The following is a 10817-nucleotide window of genomic DNA, read 5'->3' on the forward strand; positions in this document are numbered from 1 at the left end:
AACTACCAAATGTTAGAGGGGAAATGGAAAAAATGGAACTTTAATGAACTGTTGGTGGAGGTGTGAACTAATCCAGCCTTTCTGGAGAGCAATATGGAATTATGCCCTAAGAGCCATAAAACTGTGCATTCCCTTTTACCCAGAAATCTAGGTCTGCACCCCCAAATAAACCAAAGAGAAAAGGATTCATTTATAAACATTTGTAGTATTTCTTTTTCTCATGGCAAAGAATTGAAAATTAAGATGTCCATCATTTGGGGAAAAGTTGAACCAGTTGTGGTATATGATTGTGATGGAATACAAATGTTCTATGAAAAATTAGGAGCAGGATGCTTTCAGAAAACCCTGAGAACAATTATATTAGCTGATTCAAAGTGAAATAAGCAGAACATTGTACATAGTAACAGCAATACTATATGATGATCAATTATGAATGATTTAACTATTCTCAGAAATACAATGATCAAAGACTATTCTAAAAGACTTATAATGAAAAATGTTATCCACCTCCAGAGAAAGGACAAATGGAATCTGAACATAGACTGAAGCATACATTTTAAACTTTATTATTCATAATTTTTATTTTTTCTCTCCTTTTTGTCTTGTTTTATTTTGCGGCATACTTAATATGGAAATGTTTTACTTGATTGCTTAGGAATAATATGTATCAAATTACTAGCCTTCTCAAGGAGGGTGAAGGATGGGAAGGTAGGGAGTTTGGAACTCAACATCTAAAAAATAATGTTAGAAAAATCTTTGTTTATAGGTAATTGAGAATAATAATAAACATAAAAAAATGAGTTTATTTCCTAATTGTTTTTCCTCTCTCAGTTCTCCTCTTTCTCTGATCCATTCTCTACATAGCTGCAAAAGTGACTTCTCTTTTCCTAGTGCTCCACTGCTTTCCTCCCACCTCTAGAATATAACACAGGACATATAACAAAGAAAAGGGATGTAGCTAGATAGCTAGTGGGACTGGCAGGATTAACAGAGGTTTTTTAAGGACAGGGGAAATATGTGTTTGTAAGCAAATGAGAAGGAACCTGTAAATAGAAACAGAAGATAAAAGAAAGAATGAATATAATAGTGGTGCAATTTGCTGGATAATAAGGGGAAATGGAATAACTATAAATATAGAGGAATTTGTCTTGGTAAGTAAAGGGGTCATCTCCTCATTTGAGATCAAAGTGAATGTGGAGATAGTGGAGTAAGATTTTATAATAATGTAAAATGAGGAAAAAGGGATAAGGGGAAACTCTCAAGTTAATTCCTCAGTTTTTTCAATGAATTATGAGGCAAGGTCTTCAGACAAGCTGAAGGAAGAAGATTGGGAGTCTCTTTTAGAGCTCTTAATAAAGAATTGTAGATTATGGAACAGTGAATCAAGGAGGATTCACTGCCTTGTTGCAGTGAGCGCCTACTTTGAGATTAGACAATATTATTTTTTTAGTTAGAAAACAAGAAAGAAAGCTAAGCAGTTAAGAGTGGAAGAGTAATTTCCAGTTTCTGAATTATGGACATGGTGCTATTACAAGAGATAGTGGGATCCAAAGAATCGCAACATCAGTGTGCATTTAATAAGTGGTGAAAATCACTGGAACTAAGGAATCATGTGGTCAGGTTATTCAAAAGGTTGTCTGGTTGAATCCTAATGTCTCCATGAACAACATCTGGAAATAAGGTATAGCAGAAAGTTAACTATGAGTTAAGTACCAAGGCGAAAATTTTGAGAGGAGCTTGAGAGTTTTTACACGATAACAAGGAGAGAGAAAAGGTTGAACAGATTCAACTGACTTCAGAGCAGAAAAGTTTATTGAAAGATATTCGTAGTGGGAGAGCCATAAGAGGGTCATGAAGATAATAAGTGTGCATACTCCTTTTGAAACTTAAAGAAAAAGAGAAAAGAGAATAACCACAAATGGATAGGATGCCTAAGGATATGGCATCTATTTTCAGGTGTCTATCACTGTATTTATCATAATTCATAAATAAATCAATTCTTTAATTTTTCTTCTTCCTTCCTCCCTCCCTCCCTCCCTCCCTCCCTCCCTTTCTTCCTCCCTCCCTCTCCTCTACTCTCTAAGTCAGCAGACCCATCTTGTTTCGGACCATCAGACTGAAATAAAAGTTGAATGGGACTGGCATGCTTATTTCCTAATTTAAATTGTTTAAGAGTTGTTGGAAGGGGAGTTTCTAACTGGAAATGTAAGGGACATCTTCTAAGAGACTTAGAGGTCTAAAACGTACTGGTTTCTGGAAGTAAGTTATATTTGAAACAATGATTTTGATGTGGGGAAGAAGAGTTTTAAAATTAAATTTGCAAACTTGAATTTTTATTTTATTTTTTATTTTATTTTTGTTATCATGCAAAACATAGTACTGGATTGGTCATTGTAAAAACACACTCATACAAAAACAAAACCCTAAATTCACTGATGTGAAAGATAGTAAGCCTTGATCTGCATCTGTCTGAATCTAACAGTTCTTTCTCTGGAGGTGGATAGCATTGAATTTTTATTTTAAAGCAAAAAATAAATGATGGAAAAAATATCCAGTTAATCAGACGTTGAGGTGTGGACTTCAGCTGTATATAAAAGACAAAGCTAGGCTAATGCCTACTTCTCTTGGTGAAGTTAAGAGTTAATATATTTTGTTCTAGGTATAAGCAGACCTTGTATCTGCCTGATTTCTTAAACTAATAGTTTGTTCTGGACATTGTGGCTTTTCTGCTTTTATGAATGCCATGTCTTATGTTTTCTATTGTCTTTCTTGAACATTGTGTGTTTGCCCAGCAGAGTTGAGCCAACCACAGGACCCAACCCTGCCTGCTTTCTCCTGGTCCATGTGTCCTGATTAGATTATGAGGTTAGGATGAGAAAACCCAGGATGATAGCCACAGGTTAGGGTGTGGCTGACTAAGAACTTTGGATACTGTCTGTTATAATGTGATTGGCTTTTTAAACAATTGGATAAAAAATGAATGACTTTTTCTAATTATGTGGAAACTCATTAACAAGGTTTTAAGCTGCTCTTTGCTCAATGGAATTTTTTATAACCAAAAATATATTTTTCTGTGAACTGTTTATCCTACCTTGATAATCTGTTTGGGGGGGGGGGTGGGAATCAACAAACAAGTATTGCTTCTCTTTTCTAGCCTATTATCAAAAGACCTTTTGGCATCAATGAACTGTTCCCTCCCACGATGATGTGTTCATGTGGCCATTTTTACTTGTTTTCCAATAAAGATTAGCATAATATTCTACATAAAAACCAATGTTGTCTCCAGTTTAATTTCTGCTTTTGTCGTTTTGGAATCCCATTTTTCTACAAGATGGAAGTAGCCTTGCTTTGATGCGAAGATGCTCTCAGTTCAAATACCATTATCCACAGAGCCTCCTTGGTCTCAGTTTCCTCATTTGTAAAGTTAAGGGATTGGGGGGCAGATAGGTGACTCAGTGGATAGAGAGCCAGGTCTAGAGATGGGGTCCTGGGTTCAAATCTGGTCTTAGACACTTCCTAGCTAGGTGACCTTGAGCAAGTTACTTAACCCTCATTGCCTAGCCTTTATAGCTCTTCTGTCTTGGAACCAATATACATTATTGATTCTAAAATGGAAAGTAAGAGTTTAAAAAAAATGAAGAGATTGGTCTAGTTGGCTTCTGCTGTCCCTTCTACTTTCTTAGAAGGATGATCCTATGATATCATATCTGCCCTTCCTGACATCTTTTAAAAAAATTAACCCAGATGTACCTGTCCTTAAACAAAAGATATTCTGAAAAGTTATATACAGATTAAATATTTTAAATTATAAATGAAAATAAATAATACTTTATATATTAAATAATTCAATAAAATAATAATCATAAATAAAAGATTTTGCTTATTGGATCATTTTAGATTTCCTAGGGGAGCATTCTAGTTTAGGACATTCTCTGGATACTTAGGTCAGTACTTCTGCTTGTAGGCACTTACTAAATCACTGAGTAACTAAATGAAAGTAGAGAATTGTATGGAATTCCTTTGGGAAATCAAATTAATCCCCTTACCTTATGTTTAGAAAGAAATAACTAACTCACATTTTTAGGACACTTTGAGGTTTGCAGATTCTAATAAACCAGATTTCCTTCAATTTTTTTTTCTGTCATTTTTGCAGTCTTGTCTAACTCTTTGTGATCCCATTTGGGGTTTTCTTGGCAAAGATACTAGAGTAGTTTGCCATTTCCTTCACCAGCTCATTTGACCAGATAAAGAACTGAGGAAAACAGAGGTTAAGTGATTTGTTCAGGTCAAACAGCTAGTAAGTGTCTGAGGCTGGATTTGAACTCGGGAAGATGAGTCTTCCTGAGGACCATTTAGCAGCTCTTTTTTTTCAGTTGATACCATGAACAAAATTTAGTAGGAAGCCCAGCTTGGTCGTGCCACTCCCCTGGTCAGACATCTCTAATATCTGCTATTGACCAATAAGTCAAGTTCAAACTCTTCTACTTGGTTTTCTTTTTTTCTTTTTTTGCCATAAAAGTATTTTTACTTTTAATTTTGTTGTGAAAATGCTTTGTATTTGTTTAAAATCCAATAAAAATTTAGCAAATATGATTAGAAGTAAAAAAGGATGGAAGAAAAAAAGGAAGAATTCAAAGAATGTAAAAATTAGGAAAAAAGGCAAGAAAAAAGAAAATGCAAAGAAATAAAATCAATTACAGAAAAGAGAAGAAACAAAAAAATGAAAGAAAGAGGAAAAAAAAGAAAAAAATATATGGCTGTTTTGAAAATGAATGATTTTCTCTACAGTTCAAAGGAGATTCAATTTAGTAGAGATGTACAATTCAAGTTCTTTATGAAATTATCAACTGGCATATTGCCAGAACTTGAAACATTTTTTTAAATAATTTTTTATTTTTAGAAAAAATTTCCATGATTATATAAGTCATGTTTTTACTTTCCCCTTCACCCCCTTGACCCCCCGCCCCCCTCTGCTGTAGCCAATTCGCATTTCCACTGGTTTTATTATGTGTGGTCAGTCTAGACTTATTTACACATTATTGATAGTTATATGGGTATGGTCTTTTCAGGTCTATATCCCCAATCATGTCCTCATCAACCCAAGTGTCCAAGCAGTTGTTTTTCTTCTGTAAGAAACTACTCCTGTAGTTCTTCCTCTGAATGTGGGTAGTGTTCCTTTCCATAAATCTCTCGGAATTGTCTTGGGTCATTGCATTGCTGCTGGTACAGAAGTCCATTACATTCAATTTTACCACAGTGTATCAGTCTCTGTGTACAATGTTCTTCTGGCTCTGCTCCTTTCACTCTGCATCAGTTCCTGGAGGTCTTTCCAGTTTACATGGAATTCCTCCAGTTCATTATTCCTTTGAGCACAATAGTATTCCATCACCAACATATACCACAATTTGTTCAGCCATTCCCGAATTGAAGGACATACCCTCCTTTTCCAGTTTTTTGCCACCACAAAGAGCGCAGCTATAAATATTTTTGTGCAAGTCTGTTTATCTATGATCTCTTTGGGGTACAGTCCCAGCAATGGTATGGCTGGATCAAAGGGCAGGCAGTCTTTTATAGCCCTTTGAGCATAGTTCCAAATTGCCATCCAGAATGATTGGATCAGTTCACAACTCCACCAGCAAAGCATTAATGTCCCGATTTTGCCACATCCCCTCCAACATTTATTACTCTCCCCTGCTATCATTTTAGCCAATCTGCTAAGTGTGAGGTGATACCTCAGAGTTGTTTTGATTTGCATTTCTTTAATTATTAGAGATTTAGAACACTTTCTCATGTGCATACTGATACTTCTACTTGGTTTTCAAGGTCCTCCACAAGCTTTTCTCATTATACTTTTTATGTTAATAATAATATTTGATATTAATAATAATAAATGTTAATAATAATCTGACTTTATGTTAATCTGTTATGGGCTCCTTATTACCTTCATAAACATAATCTTTATGTGTGAGGTTAATGCTCAGTTCTGCCTTTGCTGCCTTTTTCTCTTCATCTGATGGACTTCTGTTCATTTTTTAAAGCTTCATTTCAAATTTTCTTTTCTCTATGAAGTCTTCCTCCTAGATTCATTTGGAAACAAAACTCTTCTAACAAACACATCCCTCCCCTGAGGTTAATTCCTCACAAAACCTCATACAACACTCACTGACATTACAGTTTCCCATTTGTGTCTATCCTTTTTTGGAATGTTTAAGCTCCTTGAATAGATAAATGAAAGATCTATTAACGAGGATTTCTAAATACTGCCCACTCATCACATATATTCTGCAGCTGAAGTGTTTGTAACATTTAAATATTTACTTTGGCCAATGCAGGAATTCCATTCAACCTCTTTCCTCCAGCTTGATTGACCAGGGCTGTTACCAGGAATTCAATCAGCTTTGCCCTCATGAGGATATTCAAGGGCAGGTTGAGATGTGTCAGCAAATAGGTAAACCGATGTTTGGAAAGATGAATTGGCTGTTGACATAGAGAACTTGAAAAAATAAGCCCAAGAGCTATGGGAAAACAGATACACCAATTACTGTTGGTGCAGCTGTGAACTGGTCCAGTCATTGTGGAAAGTAATTTGGAACTCTTCCTCAAAAGTTATTAAACTCAGGCAGCTAGGTGGCTCAGTAGATAGAGAACCAAGGCAGGTCCTGGACTCAAATATGGTCTCAGATATTTTCTAGCTGTGTGATCCTGGGCAAGTCACTTATCCCCCATTGCCTAGCCCTTACCACTGTTCTGCACTGGAACCAATACAATTCTAAGACAGAAAATAAGGGTTAAAAAAAAAAAAGGCTATTAAACTGTTCCTACTCTTTGACCCAGCCACATGGCTACTAGTCTATACCTCCAAGAGATCAAAGAAAGAAGAAAAGGACCTAATTATATTTAAAAAATATTTATAGTAGCTCTTCTTTGTGGTGGCAAAAAATTGGAAACTGAGTGGATGCCCATCAACTAGGGAATGACTGAACAAGTTGTAGTATATGAATCCAATAGAATACTTTTGTGCTGTAAGAGTTGATGAAGATAGTTTCTGAAAAAAAGCAAAACAAACAAACCAACCCAAAACTTGAGAAATGGCCAATGACAATTCCCAAGGACCCTTGGTGAAACATGCTCCTCCCTCCTGACAGAGAGGTGGTAGATTCAGGGTACAGATCAAGACTTATATTTTTCTGGACATGGCCAATGTGGGAATTTGTTTTTCATGACAGGAAATTTCTTATAAGGGTTTTGCTTTTCTTGTTCAGTGGCAGGAGGAGAAGGTAGGAAGGAGAGAAGGTGGATTTTTGTTAATTAAAAAAATTTTAAAATATTACTTTCCCCCATTACATATAAAGTAATTTAAAAAATTGAAAGTCCATGAGGTATGTGAGAGTGTATTTCTCATATACTATATTAATTCTTATATTGAGACCCTGGAGAATTACTGAGTTGGAGTCTTAGACCTCGAGATACCATCTAATCTATAGATTTGTGCATTTTCTTTGTCCTAAGGGATTTCCTTTCACAAATTCTTCTAAAAGGAATGTTTTACAATGATTCTTTTCCTGTGTGCATGACAACAGTGGCAACCATTACCTGTTGGTTTGGAGAAAGGATGAGGGTTTGATGAATGTCCTCCTAACTAGCTATTTACCAATTAGAGATGTCTGGGGATGTTCAAGGGAGAATTATGAACTCCTAAAACTCTATTTGTAGATCTGTCTTGAGTTCCTTTAGGGTCTTTTGTCATCAAGAAAGCCAGTGACCTATCATGGTATTGATTAAAATGCTAACCTAATCAATAAACTGATATTCTTACCCAAACCCCAGTCTCTCAAAATAATTTTAATTGTAACAGGTAAGTATTTACCTCACAGGGCAGTTGTGAAGATCAACTGAATTCACTTACATAAAGAATTTTATAAGCTTTAAAGTACTATACAAATGACAGATATTAATAATAGAACATCACAGATCTATCGCAACCAGCAACAATTGACCAAGTAGATATTTTGGACATAGAGTGAATGGAATTCCAATGCTAGAATTTGTTTTGCTTGACTATCCATATTTGTAGTAGGTTTTGTTTTTTCAAGCTTTCTCAATGGATAAAACTTGGAGAGGTGGGTGGGAGAGAATTCAGATTTGAATACAAAATAAAATTGATTTAGTGGGCAGCTAGGTGATTCAGTGGGTTGAGAGCCAGTTCTAGAAACAGGAGGTCCTGGGTTCAAATTTGGCCTCAGACAATTAGCTGGGTGCCCCTGGAAAAGTCATTGACTCCAGTTGCCTATCCCTTATCACTCTTCTGCTTTGGAACAGATACTTCTAACACAGAAGGTAACAGTTTGAAAAAAAATTACATATTAATAAGGCTCCATCCACTTTACTTCTTAGCTTCCCTGAATGTTAGCTACTATGATTTGCTAATTATTTAGAAACAATATTTGAATTCAGAGTACCAAGCTGACTTCTGTTTATTCAAAGTACATGAAATTCATCAGAAAGCTGTGAAGATACTGAAACCATTTCCAACAACGTTTGTGAAAATATATTTTCTTCACTTGCTGCTAAATAGAAAACAAATTGGGAAACCAAATCAAAGGGTGAAACTTTTGTCACATCCCCCAGATTTCCATTATCTGTTACTTGCAGAGGGGTTCTAGCTGCTATCATCTTCAGTGACTCTGGATAATAAATGGGTAATTCTTTTATAGACACCTATCATTAAACGTCCTGCCACCCAGCTCTCACCCATGGCTCCAAGAAGCTGTAGCCTGCAGAACGGCTACATCATGGCAAATTGTCTTGGCAGGCAGGCTCAACCAGGCTGAAGGCAACCAACAAGCCCCAAATCCATCAGTGAGTTAGGGGATGTCTACCCCAGGTGTATAAAGACTTCCCCTGATAGAAAGGGAGGATGAGGACCATCTGCTCCAATTACCATGAAGGTGGTGGAAAGAGGTGCTGAGGAGAGCTTAGAGCTTGGTTAGACGTCAAGGATGTCAAGGTCATCCATTGCATTCTAAGCCATCGCCAGTCATCCTCACTTTTGGCTTGCCACTAGACTTGGGGGACTGGAATAAAGAATGAGGCTGATGCCTTTGTGCAACTCTGCCTCACATAAATCCAATTTATGCTCAAGTCAAAAGACATCACTCATTTTAGTCCTTTTTAACTATGAAGAACAATCAGCCAACCAAGTGTCAAAGGCAGGTATTCCTGATGTCAAAGTTTGCACTGTGTGTGGGAATGTTTATGAAATTCCTTTATGTTAAAAGGGAAGAAGTCTTCATACTTGAAGAGGTTGGCAATTGGTAGCTTCTAAAGATAAAAATATGAACTCTTTAACCTGTCATTTAAGACTCTATTTGAAATATAAGGTCCTATTTCCCTTCATGTTTCAGCTAAACTGGACAAACTATTTGTAAAATCACTCTCCTGTCTCTCATTTCAATTTCCTGTGCTTGAGATGCAACCTTTCTTTACTTCTGTTTGATGAAATTTTCTCTTTCTACCTTAGATGCTACCTCCTCTTGTACCTTAAGCCTTCCTTGATTCCCTACCCTGCTAACTGAAATTGTTCTCTCCTTAAAATTTCCCCAGGGCATTTTGGATTCCTCTTTTGGTCCATCATTTTTAAATATTATTTTGTCAATTTATAGTATCCTCCCAGGTAGCCCTAAAGGGCTTGAGGACAAGGATTATAAAATTTCAAATAAAATAAGATATTCATAAACAATTAAAGTTTTACAAAAGGCTACACATATTATCCCATTTAATCCTTACAGCAGCCCTCTGAGGTCGGTATTATTATTCTTCCTATTTTACAAATGAGAAAACTGAGACTCAGAGGATTTAGGGGATGTTCCCAGCATCATAGAGTTAGTTACTGTCTCGGAAAGTATCAATGGTCATGACACTAATACATTGTGGGTGGAACTGTGACCTAATCCAACCATTTTGGAAAGCAATCTGAAATTATGCCCATAGAGTTATAAAGCTGTGCATACCCTTTGTCTCTTGCTGAGTCTGTTTCCCCAGGAGATCAGGGAAAAAGGAAAAGAACCCACGTGTTTCAAAATATAGCAGCTCTCTTTGTGGTGGCAAAGAACTAGAAATTGAGGGGATGTCCATCAATTGTGGAATGGCTGGACAAATTATGGTATATGATTGTGATGGAATATTATTGCAACGTAAGAAATGATAAACAGGTTAATTTTTTAAAAAACTTTGAAAGATCTACATGAAGTAATGAAGAGTGAAATGAGTAGAAGCAAGAGAACATTATATACAGCTACAGAAATAATATTTGAAGAATAATTTGTGAATATTTACCTCCAGAGAATTAACCGAAAAAACAGAAATACAAAAGATATAATCTATATATACATATCTTTTTGTTGGATGATTCTTCTATGGTGCGGGAGGGGAAGAAGGGACTGAGATACCTGGGAATAAATTCTACTAAATAAATAAAAAGAAAGTATCAGTAATCAATAGAGGAGGAAGGAGTTTCTCCAAGTAGTGAGTTTCCTGGGGCATAATCAAGAAGTCAGGAAAGTGGCAGAGTATTATAGCCAAGTAAGAAATGAAGCGATGTCTAGGTGGAGCTACCTTCCTTTTTAAATTTATTTTTAATTTTTTAATTTTAATTTTGAATATTTTCCCCTAGTTACATATTTCATGTTCTTTTCCTCTCCCCCAAATCCCCCTAACTCCCCTAAGCTGACACACAATTCCACTGGGTTTTACATGTATCATTGATCAAGACCTAATTCCATATTATTGGTAGTTGGACTAGAGTTATCGTTTAGTGT

Source organism: Gracilinanus agilis, chromosome 4, assembly GCF_016433145.1.
Source record: "Gracilinanus agilis isolate LMUSP501 chromosome 4, AgileGrace, whole genome shotgun sequence".
Classification (NCBI taxonomy): Eukaryota; Metazoa; Chordata; class Mammalia; order Didelphimorphia; family Didelphidae; genus Gracilinanus; species Gracilinanus agilis.